Below are 18,036 nucleotides of genomic sequence, written 5' to 3' on the forward strand. Positions count from 1 at the left end.
CCCCCAGCTAGTTACACATTTGTTACCACCACATAGTGACTGAATAATACCATTATACTATTACTGAATAATACCTCCAAACCCTGACCACATAATACCGCCACATAGTGACTGAATAATGCCACCATACTGTTACTGAATAATGCCACTACACCATGACCACATATTACCACCACATAGTGACTGAATAATACTACCATACTGTTACTAAATAATACCTTCACACCATGACCATATATTACCACCACGTAGTGTCTGAATAATACCATCATACTGTTACTGAATAATACAATCACACCATGACCATATATTACCACTACATAGTGACTGAATAATACCACCATACTGTTACTGAATAAAACCCACTATACCAAGACCAATTTTAAAAACATACAGTGATTATATATTGGTAGATACCGGTCCTACGCAGGCACCCTGCAAACCATACAAGTGTATACAGTACAGTTAAATTCAGGGACTCACAAGTGACGTATTCTCAGATTGGAGTCGTTCACTTTCCTCATCTTCCTTATCTGGGCCAGACAGTCATAACAAATTCTTCTAGCCACAACTTGCCTGTGCAGAATTTACAGCACATACATCTTTGGCTTCTTGATTTTCCAGCATCCTTCCTACCTATTTTCAAATAGTAATAGCTCCCTCTTTAGGCCCCGCACTGTTATATTGCTCCTCTTAGTACCCCACACAGTAATAGTGCTCTCAAAACAGTAATAGTGACACCACACAGTAGTAATGTCTCACTTTCCGCCCCCACAAAGTAATAGTCCTCTTTTGTGCCCCCATGTAGTAACTCTCCTCTTTTGTGTCCAATATAGTAGTAAGGCTTCATCATTCAGTAATAAGGTTTCCTTATATTGTAGTTAGGCCCACCATACAGTAGTCAGGCCCCCCCATACAGTAGTCAGGCCTCAAACATAGTAGATAGGTACCCCCACATAGTAGATATGCTTGAGAAAGGTCAAGGACTGAAACGTCGCAGCTGAGGGTGAATAGAATTCCAGTTTTCTTGGATGTGCTGCCTTGCTGCCTTTTTCTTGGATTCCATTTGTGGGACTTTGGATCAGGTCCCTTTTATGCTTGCACTCACTATATTGCATATTGCTTTGGGTCTCTAGTGCTGTGATATTCTCCTTCTGTCTTTGCAGTCGGAATATAGACACTAAAATTCAGCAGTTTTATAACCGTGTGAAACCGCCCTTTAACTGAAGCATATTAAATTAGAAAAAAAAGAGGAAAATGCATGTAAAACGACTATATGCTTTCTTAGGGAATCTGTCATCAGAAAACTGCCTATTGTTTCAATCAAAATTGTATGTTTATTTTTTATTTTCATGTCACTTTTTTGCAGTCTTCATGCAGGCCTCTGAGCAGTGACTGTAGACTGACATTTCCTGTTCTATGGAAATGACTTTTCAGCATTCCCTTTATTATCATAAAAAGGCAGGATTACAATGAAAACTTCTATTAAATACCTGGAGCCAGATATCATAGGATGGAAAAGATGGGGACGTATGGGCACCACTATGTATGAAAGAAATCTATATGGGATGCTGCAGTAACATGCAAAAAAATATGCATACTAGGAAAGAGGAAAAGGCCCATGTACAAAATTGCGCACACCCAAAATAATAAGAAAGGGATACGAAAAAACAGGAATGAAAAGACCAAACTTTATTATACATTACATACAAAATATAAAATCATTTAAAAAACAGATACTCAGCAAACCTGTAAAAATGAAACAGGAAGCAAACCACAGACATAGACCTCAAATAGGATTCCAAATGGGACAATATGAGCCAATATCAGAAGAATATAATACAATAGCCGTATAAATATATTATGTGAAACTAGTAAACCTGGAAGGCAACCACATGCTGAACCACACAAGAATACAAAGTGCAAGAGTGCAAGATAATATCTATACCCCAATATGGGGAAACTATAGCCTCGCAAATATGAAAATATATATATATATATTTGCTTGGTGAACCTATCTGCAATAGGTGGGTACAGCACTGACCACTCGTCGTCACAAGCAGTGCGGTCCTAGGCACAAAAAGCGGATGCTATTGGATCTAAAGAGAAATGATCATGATAAAGCAAATTTATACATGATCCAAATAGTCAGTGGAATAGGGACAGACGGCCCAATCATAGGATCACACTATTGACAATAGATGAGAGACACAGCTCACCGTCTCCCTCCTCTCCCTCCCTGAACAGTGACCTCTGTACACAATTTCTTAACGTCACAGTGCATGCCCACAACACTCTCACATAGAAGCCTATAGGCTGGTATATCATTTTTATATGCTTAATAGTTTGCATTAAAGCAATTCTCTGGAACTGCTGTTGTAGGAGCTCAGGCAAGATGTCTGCCTCCAAAATTATGCAAAGAGACTAAAATAAACTATTTATTATTGATGTACCAAACATGTTTTTTACAAAAAATTAAAAAATCCTAGCAAATCCTAACTAATTGCAGTGAAAAACCATAGATTAAGAATTGCATTATCATCCAATGTATATAAGACCTTACTGTATTGAAGGTGTGCGCTTCTCATTAACCCCTGATTATGACTGTTTAGGTATACCCAGAGTACAGTAATTTTATATTTCTAACCAACACTTACCAAAGGACTAAGAAATTTAGCAAAAGTTCAAATCTATCAGCTTTGTTGGAAGTCTAGCACATTATTATGTTTGTGTAATGGAACTGCTCTAAAAACATAAAAGCATCATTAGTTTATGGTATAATTTCAATAATGCTCCTGAGCTCTTTTTGAATATGTAAAATGACTCGACATCTTTTCATCATCAATATTTTTAGCAGTATGTTTAGTATGCCCAATGTACATCCCACAAATCTAGGCTCATTTAATTATGTTTCAGGTTATAGACTAATTATATTAGCATATCATTTGTATATTTAAAGGCTACAATTTTATATGAATAATAATCAAATAATAATAAAAATGAATATTTCATAAATATCCCTTGACAATTTCTTAAGGTTAAAGGGAAAAATCAATTTAAGCTAAAGAAGATGTGCTGTTCCACAAAAATGATAGATAGCCTGATAACCTTTACATGAATGTATTCTGACATATTTTATTAAACCTGCTACCAACTCATTTTTTTTCTTTATTAATTCTTTTGAAAATACTGACAAAAAAAAATCCCTACCCCATTTTTGAAGATATAGGTTTTTTCTTTCATTTCAAACTATGATTTTTCTGCTTACAAAAAAAAAATGGATATAGTGAGTTCAAATAAAAACTTTCTTCACAGCTCAAAATCTTGCAATCTTTTATTTTCATTTTACTACTCAAGCAAAAATTGGGTCATTGCACAAAGCACTTGCTATGGATGGTAGTCCGTTAAGGAATCTAAGTTGGAATTATCAGCAGAGATGCTATATCTACGTTTCTGTGGCATTTTGTAAAACCCAAGTAAGTATTTTGCTTAACATGGATAACTTGAAAATGTCATATTTGCATTCATATTTTTAAGTATATAATACATATAATATAAATGTACTTTAGACAATCTCTGTTTTTTAGAAGAATCCCCTGATAATAAGTTGATCACAACGTGTCCCACTGCTGAGAGACCTAATGGTTAGATGTGATATGTGGTGGAATCAAGCAGCAAGTGTTTAGTTCTCCTGCGTTGCCACCACAGTAGAAATTAAACATCATATTGTACTCTTTGAAATCAATGCGCTGTCCATGTAACGCATGGACATGCTGACTGAAAGATGCTCCTTGTAGATGCTCTTTGCTTTCGTTCCCTATGGTAATTCAAAATTCCCAGATAGGATATTTAAAAATGTATTTTCTAAACTAGAATACCTCTTTACTGAGAGAGAAAAAGATTGATATTGTATATAAATATATATATATATATATATATATATATATATATATATATATATATAAAATATATATATATATATATATATATAAATATATATATATATATACTACCGTCCAAAAGTTTGGGGTCACCCAGACAATTTTGTGTTTTCCATGAAAACTCACACTTATATTTATCAAATGAGTTGCAAAATGACTAGAAAATATAGTCAAGACATTGACAAGGTTAGAAATAATGATTTTATTTGAAATAATCATTTTCTCCTTCAAACTTTGCTTTCGTCAAAGAATGCTCCATTTTCAGCAATTACAGCATTGCAGACCTTTGGCATTCTAGCTGTTAATTTGCTGAGGTAATCGGGAGAAATTTCACCCCATGCTTCCAGAAGCCCCTCCCACAAGTTGGATTGGCTTGATGGGCACTTCTTGCGTACCATACGGTCAAGCTGCTCCCACAACAGTTCTATGGGTTTGAGATCTGGTGACTGCGCTGGCCACTCCATTACAGATAGAATACCAGCTGCCTGCTTCTTCCCTAAATAGTTCTTGCATAATTTGGAGGTGTGCTTTGGGTCATTGTCCTGTTGCAGGATGAAATTGGCTCCAATAAAGCGCTGTCCACAGGGTATGGCATGGCGTTGCAAAATGGAGTGATAGCCTTCCTTATTCAAAATCCCTTTTACCTTGTACAAATCTCCCACTTTACCAGCACCAAAGCAACCCCAGACCATCACATTACCTCCACCATGCTTGACAGATGGCGTCAGGCACTCTTCCAGCATCTTTTCAGTTTTCTATGTCTCACAAATGTTCTTCTGTGTGATCCAAACAGCTCAAACTTCGATTCGTCTGTCCATAACACTTTTTTCCAATCTTCCTCTGGACAATGTCTTTGTGCTTTTGCCCATATTAATCTTTTCCTTTTATTAGCCAGTCTCAGATATGGCTTTTTCTTTGCCACTCTGCCCTGAAGGCCAGCATCCCAGAGTCGCCTCTTCACTGTAGACGTTGACACTGGCGTTTTGCGGGCACTATTTAATGAAGCTGCCAGTTGAGGACCTGTGAGGCGTCTATTTCTCAAACTAGAGACTCTAATGTACTTGTCTTGTTGCTCAGTTGTGCAGCGGGCCCTCCCACTTCTCTTTCTACTCTGGTTAGAGCCTGTTTGTGCTGTCCTCTGAAGGGAGTAGTACACACCGTTGTAGGAAATCTTCAGTTTCTTGGCAATTTGTCGCATGGAATAGCCTTCATTTCTAAGAACAAGGCGAGTTTCACATGAAAACTCTCTTTTTCTAGCCATTTTGAGAGTTTAATCGAACCCACAAATGTAATGCTCCAGATTCTCAACTAGCTCAAAGGAAGGTCAGTTTTATAGCTCCTCTAAACAGCAAAACTGTTTACAGCGGTGCTAACATAATTGCACAAGGGTTTTCAAGTGTTTTCTAATCATCCATTAGCCTTCTAACACAGTTAGCAAACACAATGTACCATTGGAACACTGGAGTGATGGTTGCTGGAAATGGGCCTCTATACACATATGTAGATATTGCATTAAAAACCAGACATTTGCAGTTAGAATAGTCATTTAGCACATTCACAATGTATAGAGTTTATTTCTGATTAATTTAATGTTATCTTCATTGAAAAAAACTGTGCTTTTCTTTCAAAAATAAGGAAATTTCTAAGTGACGCTAAACTTTTGAACGGTAGAGTATATATATATATATTTTATATATATATATATATATATATATGTATATATATATATATATATATATATATATACAGTGGCGGATTAAGTATACTATAGGCCCTGGGCTGTTACCCAAACTTGGGCCCCCCTTCTCCCCCGCCGCCCCGTAACACTACCTTTTTGTGCAAGCATTAACAAATGGGTGTTACGATTCCCCTTGTCAAAGGGCTGTGTCCCCACATACTGACAGTCTCCAACCATCGCTGACAGTATCACACTGTGCAGGGACACTTCCTCCTGACAAGGGGAATGGTAACACGCATTTGTCTATCAGTCCTGGACTGCACAAAGACTTTTTGTGAAACACAAGGATTTCCTATAATAAACATGTCAGGAGAGGTTACAGATTCTCTATAAATCTAGTGACTCACAGGTGATGACTTCTCAGATTCTGGTAACTTTTTTCCTCTTTTCTTCTCCATCTGGTCCAGACTTCATGATGACTTCTCCCGGCCATGACGCATTTCTGCAGAATTTGCCACTTAGATGTCTTCTGTTTCTCACTTTTCCAACATTTCTACACCTATAAACGAAAATAAAATGATCATGGTGCCACACACTGTGCCAGTAAATATAATAGCACCAAACACTGCGCTCCTGAATATAATTGTGTCCAACACTGTATAGTAAAGCACCACGTGCACAAAAGCCCTTGTAGATAGTGTCACACACATCCTCCTGTAGATTGCATCACACACAGCCCCTGTAGATAGCGTCACACACATACCCCTGTTGATAGCGTCGCACACACAGCCCCTGTAGATAGTGTCGCACACACAGCCCCTGTAGATAGCGTCGCACACACAGCCTCTGTAGATAGCGTCACACACACAGCCCCTGTAGATAGCGTCACACACACAGCCCCTGTAGATAGCATCACACCCACAACCCCTGTAGATAGCGTCACACACAGCCCCTGTAATTAGCATCACACACAGCCCCTGTAGATAGCGTCACACACAGCCCCTGTAGATAGCGTCACACACATACCCCTGTAGATAGCGTTGCATACACAGCCCCTGTAGATAGCATCGCACACATAGCCCCTGTAGATAGCGTAACACACACAGCCCCTGTAGATAGCGTCACACACATCCCCCTGTAGATAGCATCACACAAAGCTCCTGTAGATAGCGTCACACACACAGCCCCTGTAGATAGCGTCACACACACAGCCCCTGTAAATAGTGCCACACACTGCAGTGATGAAGGGAGGGAGTGAGTGATGGAGGGATGATGGGAGGGAGGGAGTGGGTGATGGAGGGATGAAGGGTGGGATGAAGAGAGGGAGTGAGTGAGTGATGGAGGGATGGGGGAGTGAGTGATGGAGGGAGTGAGTGAGTGATGAAGGGAGGGGGTAATGGAGGGATGAATTGATGACGAGATGGAAGGAGGGATGAAGGGATGGGGGTTTGGAAAAGCACTCACCAGCCTGGAGCTCTGTGTAAAGACCTGATTGGTGGGCGGGCCTTCTCCCCTGCAGATATTCTGCTCCTTCACTGTGGTAGACGGACCTGATTGGTGGGCGGAGTCACGGGCATTATGTCATCACGGGGTCCTTTAGCCTACTATTCGGAGCACATTTATGTAGAGAGGTGACTCTTTCACTATCCCGGCTAAGCCCGCCCCGAATTACACCTTCTCCCTATCTCTGCAGTGACAATTAGCAGCGCAAGTGCGCTGCATAGTTTTTAAGATTATGTGCAGTTCGGGCAGCCATGGGCCTCCTGGGTGCCTCGGACCCCTGGGCAGCCGACCGAACCGCCCATATGATGATCCGCCATCGTGTGTATATATATATATATATATATATATAGTACCATTAAGAAAGAATTATATATGTACTAGATAAGTGAAAACAAAGCTTCAAAAGCCTCATACTGGCAAGGCTATTTTTTGTATATTTAATTTACTATAATTGAATTGAAAATCGTAATAGATGAGTAAAGACATTGTGATTTGACATTCACTTAAACTATTTATAGTATTTACAAAGTTAATTTCGTTTTAATAATAGAAAAAACATAAGTTTATCAAGTTCAACCTATAATCCTAGTGTTGATTTGGAGGAAGGTAAAAAAAAACAAAAAAAAAAAAACACTGTGAGGCAGTAAAATTTCTACCTGACTTCAAATTTGGGAATTAAGAATACACGTAACATTAATGTTATATATTTTAATAAAAGCATCCAGGCCCTTCTTGAACTCTTTTATCAAATCAACCATCACAACATCCTGTGTCAGAGATTTCTATAGCCTCACGGCTCTTACAGTAAAGAACACTTCTCTATGATGATGGGGGGAACCTTTTTTCCTCTAGACATAGTAGATGCCCCCCTTGTCATGGTTACAAACCTAGGTATAAAAAAATAATTAGAAACATCTCTTTCTAGTCCATTGATATATCTGGTTAAATGCTACATCGGGGCATTGGCGGTATATGACTGAATCAAGCATAGACTTTTATTGATTTTATATGCGCTTTTACAACTTATGTTTGTGAGTATAATAGACACCAATATAATGTCCTGTGATCAGTTAGAGGTTGATTGCACTATGTCTGTCCACAAGTTTTCTCTTGAACAATGAAGGCATCTTGTTTAACATCAGCGGAGGGTGCATTAACCCCTTAATGACATGCCACGTATTAGTAAGTGACAGCCATTAAGGGGAAGTATGGAGTGGGCTTACGAGCTGAGCGTGCTCCATACTCTGTGGGTGACGGCTGTGTTATTCAGCCGACACCTCACTGCAACAGGTGGAATCAAAGAACACTTTGGTTCCGCCCGTTTCCACCTTAAAGAGGCTCTGTCACCACATTATAAGTGCCCTATCTCCTATATAAGGAGATGGGCGCTGTAATGTAGGTGACAGTAATGCTTTTTATTTAAAAAAACAATCTTTTTTCACAACGTTAGGAGCGATTTTGGTTTATGCTAATGAGCTTTCTTAATGCCCAAGTGGGCGTACTTTTACTTTCGACCAAGTGGACGTTGTACAGAGGAGTGCATGACGCTGACCAATCAGCATCATGCACTCCTCTCCATTCATTTACACTGCACTAGCAATATAGTTATATCACTATGTGCAGCTACATACACAAGCCCTAACATTACTACAGTGTCCTGATAATGAATACACATGAAATCCAGCCTGGACGTCATGTGTACTCAGAATCCTGACACTTCTGACTCTTTTTTTGTGAGATTCCGGCAAGTGAAACCAAATCTCGCGAGATCACGGAACTAAACGAGATTTGGTTTCACTTACAGGAATCTCACAAAAAAAGATTCAGAAGTGTCAGGATTCTGAGTACACATGACGTCCAGGCTGGATTTCATGTGTATTCATTATTAGGACACTGTAGTAATGTTAGGGCTTGTGTATGAGGCTGCACATAGCGATATATCTATATCGCTAGTGCAGTGTAAATGAATGGAGAGGAGTGCATGATGCTGATTGGTCAGCGTCATGCACTCCTCTGTACAACGCCCACTTGGTCGAAAGTAAAAGTACGCCCACTTGGGCATTAAGAAAGCTCATTAGCATAAACCAAAATCGCTCCTAACGTTGTGAAAAAAGATTGTTTTTTTAAATAAAAAGCATTACTGTCACCTACATTACAGCGCCCATCTCCTTATATAGGAGATAGGGCACTTATAATGTGGTGACAGAGTCTCTTTAAATGCCACGGTCAATCGCGACTGCTGCATTTAAATTGTTAGAATCAGGGGGGCGCCCCCCTCCACGATGTGATCGGTGGGTGACAATGGTTCTTATTAACACCTTAAATGCAGCGGTCAATCACGACTGCTGCATTTAAATTGTTAGAATCAGGGGGGCGCCCCCCTCCACGACGCAATCGATGAGTGGCAATGCTTCTTATGGCTTCAAAGGAGATTGTCAGTATCACGATATACTGCAATACATTAGTATTGCAGTTTATCATGCAAGCAATCCAACTATGGCTGGCTCAAGTCCTCTAGGGGTACTAATAAAAAAATGTAAAATAGTTAAATAAAGTTTTTCATAATGTTCCAAAAAAATATATTAAGAGTTGAAAAAACCCCCCTTTTCACATTTTTCCCTAAAGCAATGTTAAAAAAATGAAAGTTAACAAAACTGGTATTGCCGCGTCCATAAAAGTCCAAACTATCACAATATAGTGTTGTTTAACCCGCTCAGTAAACGCCATAAAAACAATATATAAAGTATGCAAATTACTGTTTTTTGGTCACCTTAGCTCTAAAAAAAAATGGAATAAAAAGTGATCAAAAAGTCACATGTACTCCAAAATGGTATCGGTGAAAACTACAGCTCGTCCTTCTAAATTGATGGAAAAATAAAAAGTTATAGCTCTCAGAATATGGCGACACAGAACATTTTAGGTTTTTTTAGCAAATAGTTATATTTTTTTAAAAGTGGTCAAACATAAAACAAAACATATAAAATTGGTATAACCGCAATTGTATCAACCTGTAAAATTAGGTGAATATGTCGTTTTTACCACATGATGGACGCCGTAAAAATAAAACTCCCCAAAAAGAGGCAGAATCGCAGTTTTTTGCCCATTTCACCTCACAAATATTTTTTTTCAGCTTCCCAGTACATCATGTGGTACAATAAGTAGTGCCATGAAAAACTACAACTTATTCCGCAAAAAATCAAACCCTTATATGGCTGTGTCGACAAAGAAATAAAAAAGTTATGGCTTTTGGAAGGCGGGGAGGAAAAACTAAAATGAAAAAACTCAAATTGGCCTGGTCTTTAAGGGGTTAAAACTGAGGGGCAACTGACCAAAATTGTCAGCTTTTCCTAAATACAGGGAGAAGAATGTATCTCCTTTCTTCACATTAGACACTGGTAGAGCACAATTGATTTTATTAATTTATTTAATAATTGGGCATTTTTTTAATTTTGATTGCTGCACCAAGTTGTCTGTTGTGTGAAGTGGATAAACTAATTATATTCTTCCATTCTGTATAATATTGTGCCATGTTCTACCAGATGAACTATTATCTAGGTATTCTCCCCTAGAAGAATTGCTTATGCAGGCACTATGTGGTAACACATGGGGTCTCTACAGCCGTATGGATCCATAGGGACGTGGTATGCCATCATACAAGCTTCATGCACACAGCTTTTTCATGCATATTCACAAAGACATAAACTCTCCTTCCAGCCACTAAATCTTAAGAAAATGTCCACACAATAGCCTTTGGGGTATGTTCTCATCATCTCATGCAGCATAAAAGATTATCTCAATTTGCCACAATTCTTAAAGGGGTAATCCGGCTTTAGCAAATTATTGTTTTGTTTTGTATAATTAAAAGTTTTATAATTTTTCAATATTTTTTCTATATTAATATCTCACAGTTTTCAAGATCTCTTCTTTTTATTCATCAAGAACTTTCATTATTTACTTCCAGTGGATACAATTCTGTCCATGGTCATGTTATGGACACACAGGTGCACGGTTCGTTACAGTTACAGTATGTGTATCAGAGCTGTGTCTTCTAATGATCCCAGCACCAGTGTGTCCATCACACGATCATGGATAGATTTTTATCCACTGAAAGTAAACCATGAAGGTTCCTAAAGAATAACAACAAGCAGAGACACAATTTATACAGAAAGTATATTGGAAAATTGTATAAAAAAAAAAAGAAAACATTAATTTGCTAAAACCAGACAATCCCTTTAAGCAAGACTCACTCCCACTACAAAGATTTCACAAATTGACAGAACGTATGCTATTTCTTATTCCTGCACCTTTGCTTTTTGTCTTATCTGATTTTAGTTCGAAGCTGCATTATCTCCTGTACTATCTTCTTATGCTTCCAGTATAAACCTAAAACCAACCTGTATACCATGCAGAAACCAAGGGGTGAAAAAAACCGATGTGATTATGCAGAGCTGGTGACAACCAGTGACCACTACCTTTCCAGTGTGAGCACCATGCCATATAATTCCCCATATCCCAGTTTCCTGGACTTCTGTAGTATGACAGTGGGAGGAGTGGGTAAATAACAGTTAGTTGTTTTTTTTTCTACAGTTTGGATTTGAATATTGTAAAATGTAATTTATACCAAACATGTGGGTGTTTGCCATCTGTTCTTTCTAAAGTAGGTGGGTGAAAAATTTATGAAGGTGATTTTAATTGTATATTTACATTGCTAATGAACACTTTACTAGGCAAATTCCTTTCATTATCAAAATTATGCTTGCATATAGCATATGTCGAATATTGTTTTTACTACACTTTCTTAAAAGGGTTTTCCATTTTGTTAGAGGTTCCTTGACAATGAGCTGATCAGAGGTTGGCCTCTGCATTTAGCTGTTTACCAGGTGAATTTTCCACCAAGCCCTCATTTACACTGCAATACAATTACTGGGCAGCATGTGTAAAGACCAAACAAGCCAGGCCCTCCAGAGGTAGAGCCACTCTTAATTAATTGAGCTTGGTCCAAAATACAACTTCCATATGCTCGAATAAAGTATACGGGTATGGTTTCTCTAAAGTAGCCTTTTGGCTTTTGGTATTTGCTTTTTACATCATTTGTTAATTCCTATCTATGCTGTATGCAAAATGGCAATAATAAACCATTAAATAGGCTAGAAAATAAAATGTTATAGATGAAACAAATACATCTTTACTATGCAATTGAATACAATTTGTTGCAGTCAAAATGTCAATGGACTAGAATACGTTAGACAAGACAGAAATGTAATCTAAATTTAAGGCAGGGACAAAGTAAAAACAAAAATACCAATCAAGAAGGAACAAAAAATTAAAAAAATCAATAACAATGAATGGGTGTATCCCTCATTTAAAATGCAACAATCATTTTAATAAACTTCAGATGTTGTGATCTAGTTTCGGTACTAGGACCCCTACAATCACTAGAACGAAACGATGCAAATACTTAGCTGAGCTCATTCGGCTACCATCGTCTTTCCTTGGCTTCACTTGGTTCCTTGTGCAGAACTGAAGATGGGCTAGAGACTGTACATTTGTATTGTGGCAAATACTGTGTTTGTTTTCATTGCCACACATGTCGTTTCCTTGGCCGATAGTAAAGTAAATTGTAAAATTATAGCGTTTACCTCTAATCACTGGATTTATAGCTGTTCATTCGTTATAATTCACAATTGAAAAATAATTTATAGGGTTTACTATAATCAATGTCTGTGGCCAGTTTAAGCAGTTAGGTAATGTATTGTCATATATTTTGTTCCACTGATGAGAAGATGAATCGTTAGAAAAAGTACTCATTACATGTACTAGTCCTTCTCAATTAATTAGAATATCATCAAAAAGTTAATTTAGTTCAGTAATTCAATTCAAAAAGTTAAACGCATATATTGTATAGATTCATTACACACAGAGTGATCTATTTACAGCGTCTTTTTTCTTTTAATGTTGATGATTATGGCTAAAAGTTAATGAAAACCCAAAATGTAGTGTCTCAGAAAATGAGAATATTATATAAACCCAATTTCAAAAATTATTTTTAAATGTTGGCCTACTGAAAAGTATGTAAAGTATATGCACTCAATACTTGGTTGGGGCTCCTTTTGCATGAATTACTGCATCAATGTGGCGTGGCATGGAGGCGATCAGCTTGTGGTACTGCTGATGTGTTATGGAAGCCCAGGTTGCTTGGATAGGGGCCTTCAGCTCCCCAGCATTGTTGGGTTTGGTGTCTCATTTTCCTTTTGACAATACACCATAAATTTTCTATGGCGTTTAGGTCAGGCGAGTTTGCTGGCCAATCAAGCACAGTGATACTGTGGTTATTAAACCAGGTATTGGTACTTTTGGCAGTGTAGGCAGGTGCCAAGTCCTGCTGGAAAATGAAATCAGCATCTCCATAAAGCTTGTCAGCAGAGGGAAGCATGAAGTGCTCTAAAAATTCCTGGTAGATGGCTGTGTTGACTCTGAACTTGATATAACACAGTGGACCAACACTGAAAAACGTGATTTTTTTTTTATTTTAGCAGAAGGCCTCAAGATAACATAGGTTACTAATTTCCAGAACACATTTTTGGTTCAATAAAAGTACAGTTCAACAGTACTAAGTGGAAGCATGCATCTTTTCTGTGTCTTCTACAGACCAGCCTGTCTTCGTTTTGTCATTCCTATAGATACCCCCTTGTAATAGTGAGTATTGGTGTGTTCTAACAAACCAGTTCAGCTATGTGTATATAAAGTTGTCTACAGTTATAACACCAAAATCGTTCACAAGTTCACTTTTACCTACCCCGTTTTTGTAAACATGTGATAGAAGCAGGCAGGTACGACACCTATTGTTTAAAGTCAGTTCAATGGAAATCCTGTGATGCTTTAAAATTCTTGCTGTCTACACTGCAGTTCCCTTGAAGAGACAAAGTGATGTCTGGACCTTATCATCAAGAGACCCTTGATCATCTTCTCTCAGGGCAGCCTGCAATTTGAAATGTATTTGTCCAAATAGGGCAACATTAATAAAAAATAAAAAAAATCTAATTTCAAAGTAAAAAAAAAGAGCAAATGGCCAATTAAAGAATATTCTTTCAATTGGGTTTGAATTTATCATTATTATATTAATTTTGTTTCTTTTTGCTGTATTAACTTTACATTTTTGTCTACAGTATATACTCTAAGCCAAACCATTTCACTTTATTAATATATTTACCCCTTTTCTTTCTACCCTTCAGTTATAGATGGTTCAACGACATCTATTTCCAATTCTAGTCGCTTTCATATTCTATTATCCTTATTAATATCTAATTATATTATATTACTCAATTTCTTACAAAATTTCCTCATTTATATTATTTTTCTGCACAGTTTTATTAAATACATTAAAATGATATAGAACTGTGTTTTCCTTCATTAGCACATCATTTCCTCACACAGTGGGTGAGTATTAATTTACACATTTAAGCCATTTTTTTCTTAATTAGTTTCCAGCTATCAAAAGGAATACTGAAGTAAATGAATAATAAAATATATTTACAAAGATGTTTGTGTCACATTTAAATAATCATAAAATATAAAAGCAAGTAAGTTTCTGATAAAATCACAGTGTAGCTAAATAAATATATGCAAACGACCCCGATTTTAAGCCATTAACATTTTCTTGTTATATGTTATGCTCTTTTTAGACCGTACAGGAACATTACATTCAATATGTTTTCCCTATTTTCACCCATGTGACACGTTACGTTTTCTTCCTAGTTTCAAAGTGAATAGAAATGCTTTGAAAAAGTTTATAACTATTGCAGACAAGACAAAAAGTTTATCACAAAGCAGCATGAATAATAACACTATTAGAGGAAAAATTGGGGAAACCAGATGAAAATGCAAATATCCTAAAAGGATTACACAGACAGCTTTGAATTCAAACTACAATAGAATCAAGAAAGCATCTACAGTAGTGCAACAATTAATAGCTATTTAAAGAAACTGCAATGTCTTAAAGTAACACAATACGGAGCTGTGGTTGAGATCACAGAAGTTCAAGATTCGAGAAATAACCTAAAGACATTCTTTTCTGAACATAGTGTAGTACACAATAACATTCCACTGACAGCAGCGCTAAAATAGTAGAAATGAGAAGGGTAGAAGTTTATTGGAGACTTTCATTTAGCAGCAAATGGAACTGTGACTGCCATCCATTTAAGTGTGATGCCATGTGTTACAAGGGGATCAATTTCTATCATTGGAAAATGCCTGTATAATGCTGGAAAGCGAAAACGGCAACCTCATGAATACTGCAAAACATATGGCTCAAAGAAAAAAAAGAACAAAGCCTTTGTCCAATGTAGCCCATGCTATATTTGCATTATATATATTTTTACTTTATAAAGCTACAGATTAAAGAACAAAGCTAATAGGGTATGCTGTGAATTTTTTAAAAAATTTATTGTAATAGGGCCATTTTTTTTTATAACTTCCATCTTGCTATCAAGAACACAAAAAACTCAAGACACGAATCTAAGGGTATGTTCACATGCTTAACCAAAAACATCTGAAAATACGGAGCTGTTTTCAAGGGAAAACAGCTCCTGATTTTCAGACTTTTTTTTAGCAACTTGCGATTTTCACTGCATTTTTTACGGACAATTTTGGAGCTGTTTTTCAATAGAGTCAATGAAAAATGGCTCCAAAAACGGCTCAAGAAGTGACGTTAACTTCTTTTTCGAGGCCGTTTTTTTACTTTGCCGTTTTTCAAAAGGGCCGCATAAAAAACGGCCCGTCGGAACAGCACACCGTTTTCCCATTGCAATCAATGGGCAAATGTTTGGAGGCGTTCTGCTTCTGATTTTTTGGCCTTTTTTCGGCCATTTACGGCCTGAAAAACGGCTGAAAATAGCCCGTGTGAACATACCCTTAACATGATGTTTATTTCTCTTGTGTCATAAATTAGCATCCTGAACCACTTGAAGTAGTGTGGAATAAATGACCAGAACAGAATAGATTTGATTATTATGCTGTTAGTAGCTTTATGGTAGAAATATTTCTCCTAGTGACACTGACATGTGAGCAGTATCAGTAAAATCTTACTGGCATCATACCATAGATATGCAGTAATTTTCGAGCTGTAATATTCATGTTTGGGAAACATTAGGCATATATTATGCCATTAGTATCCCAACCCCTTAGTGACCAGCCTATTTTAGGCCCCAATGACAAGCTATTTTTTTCATTTTTCTATAGTCGCATTCAAAGAGCTATAACTTTTTTATTCTTTCGTCAACATAGCTTGTTTTCTGCGGGATTAGTTGTACTTTTAATGGCACCATTTTGGGGTAGATATCTTTTTTGGATTAACTTTTATTAACTTTTTATTAACTTTTTTGGGGGGAATAGAAAAAAACCCTGAATTTCCGCCATTGTTCTATGCGTTTTAAATTCTCGCCATTCACTTTGTGGCATAAATAACACATTACCTTTATTCTATGGGTCGGTACAATTACAGCGATACCACATATGTTTAGTTTTTTTATGTTTTTCTACTTTTGCACAATAAAAACTCTTTTTTACTAAAATGATATATTTTTGCATCGTCGATCTCCCAGAGCCGTAGTTTTTTTATTTTTCCGTCAATGTAGTGATATGAGGGCTTGTTTTTGCGGGACATGATGTAGTTTTGATTGATACTGTTTTGGGGTATGTGGGACTTACTGATTAAATTTTATTATGACTTTTTGGGGGCAATGGAAAAAAATAGCATTGTTTTTTTTTTTTACGATGTTCATCTTGCGGTTTAAATTACTTATTACCTTATTGTTTGGGTTATTACGGTTGCGGCGATACCATATATGTGTAGTTTTATTTATTTTTTACACTTTTACTAAATAAAACCAATTGGTTTTGTTTTTTTTACTGTAATTTTATTTTAAAAAATTATTTCACATTTATTACTTATTAGTCACTAGGGGACTTTACTATGTGATCTTTGGATCGCTGCTATAATGCTTCAGTATACTTAGTATTCCAGAGCATTATTGCCTGTCAGTGAAAGTCTGACAGGCAATCTATTAGGACGTGCTTCTGGCACGTCCTAATAGGCATATGTCCATATTATGGCTAAGTTCATCCTTAGGGTATGTTCACATACCCTATTTACGGACGTAATTCGGGCGTTTTAGCCCCCGAATTACGTCCGAAAATACGGCTCCAAAGCGGCAGCAAACATCTGCCCATTCATTTGAATGGGCTTTACGATGTTCTGTGCCGACGGTCATTTTTTTTTTACGCGCTGCTGTCAAAAGACGGAGCGTAAAAAAGACGCCCACGTCAAAGAAGTGCCTGTCACTTCTTGAGACGTAATTGGAGCCGTTTTCCCTTGACTCCATGGAAAAACAGCTCCAATTACGTCCGTAATGGATGCAGCGAAAAGCGCCTGCACTTGCCATTACGTCTGAAATTGCGGAGCTGTTTTCTCCTGAAAACAGCTCCATGATTTCAGCCGCTACGGACGTGAATGTGTGAACATACCCTAAAAGTTGTACAGTGCTGTTATACAGCATCCACAGTTGTCTATGGGCTAAGACTGTATATCTGTACTGTATGCTTTTAACTTGTTACGAAGGCACGTATTGATTTTTTTTTTGTGGATTCTTTTTTTTTTTTTTTTGCAATTCTTTATTATTGCATTTTTATTTTTTTTATTTGATTTTTAAATGTTTTTATTAAGGTTTTCAATAATAGACATATTCAAACAAACAGTTGTCATGTCCTATCATGTGAAATATCCATGACAACAAACAAACAAAAAATTGAGGAATAGTCAGAGACAATCTGGGTTATACTAGATACATCAATCAAGTCACTTTGTAGTTAAATGTCAGACAATACTTCAAAGACTGTAAGGATCTATATAAAGCATCT

This window comes from Rhinoderma darwinii, chromosome 5, assembly GCF_050947455.1.
Source record: "Rhinoderma darwinii isolate aRhiDar2 chromosome 5, aRhiDar2.hap1, whole genome shotgun sequence".
Classification (NCBI taxonomy): Eukaryota; Metazoa; Chordata; class Amphibia; order Anura; family Rhinodermatidae; genus Rhinoderma; species Rhinoderma darwinii.